At 60.3% G+C, this 315-nt stretch overlaps 1 protein-coding gene across 1 annotated transcript in view; it reads right to left on the bottom strand.

The window, feature by feature from the left end:
- EMH_0057820 (uncharacterized protein) overlaps positions 1–315 on the bottom strand; it is a gene marked incomplete at both ends in the record, with an annotated part of 3546 nt that overhangs the window by 2888 nt on the left and 343 nt on the right.

The raw sequence follows: 315 nt of genomic DNA, 5'->3' as shown, positions 1-315 counted from the left end.
TGCTGCAGCAGCTGCTGCAGCTCATACAGGCTCGAGAGCCATGCTGCTGCTGAGAAGTGCAGCAGCAGCAGCAGCAGCAGCAGCAGCGCAGCAGCAGACTGCTGCTGCGCTGCATAGGACAGCCCCCCCGCTTTGTAGCAGCAGCTGCTGCAGCCTCTAGATGCTAGTCTGCTGCTGCTGCTGTTGCTGCTGTTGCTGCTGCTGCTGCTGCTGCTGAGCCTTCTTGCGTTCTCCTACAGCAGTTTGAGTCTCGGTTGCTGATGCTGCTACTACTCGTGCTGCTGCTGCTGTTGACGCTGCTGCTGCTGCTGCTGC

The sequence above is a fragment of the Eimeria mitis genome, genomic scaffold, assembly GCF_000499745.2.
Source record: "Eimeria mitis Houghton genomic scaffold, Emh_scaff2725, whole genome shotgun sequence".
NCBI lineage: Eukaryota > Apicomplexa > Conoidasida > Eucoccidiorida > Eimeriidae > Eimeria > Eimeria mitis.
This window is presented reverse-complemented; position numbering and strand designations above follow the sequence as displayed.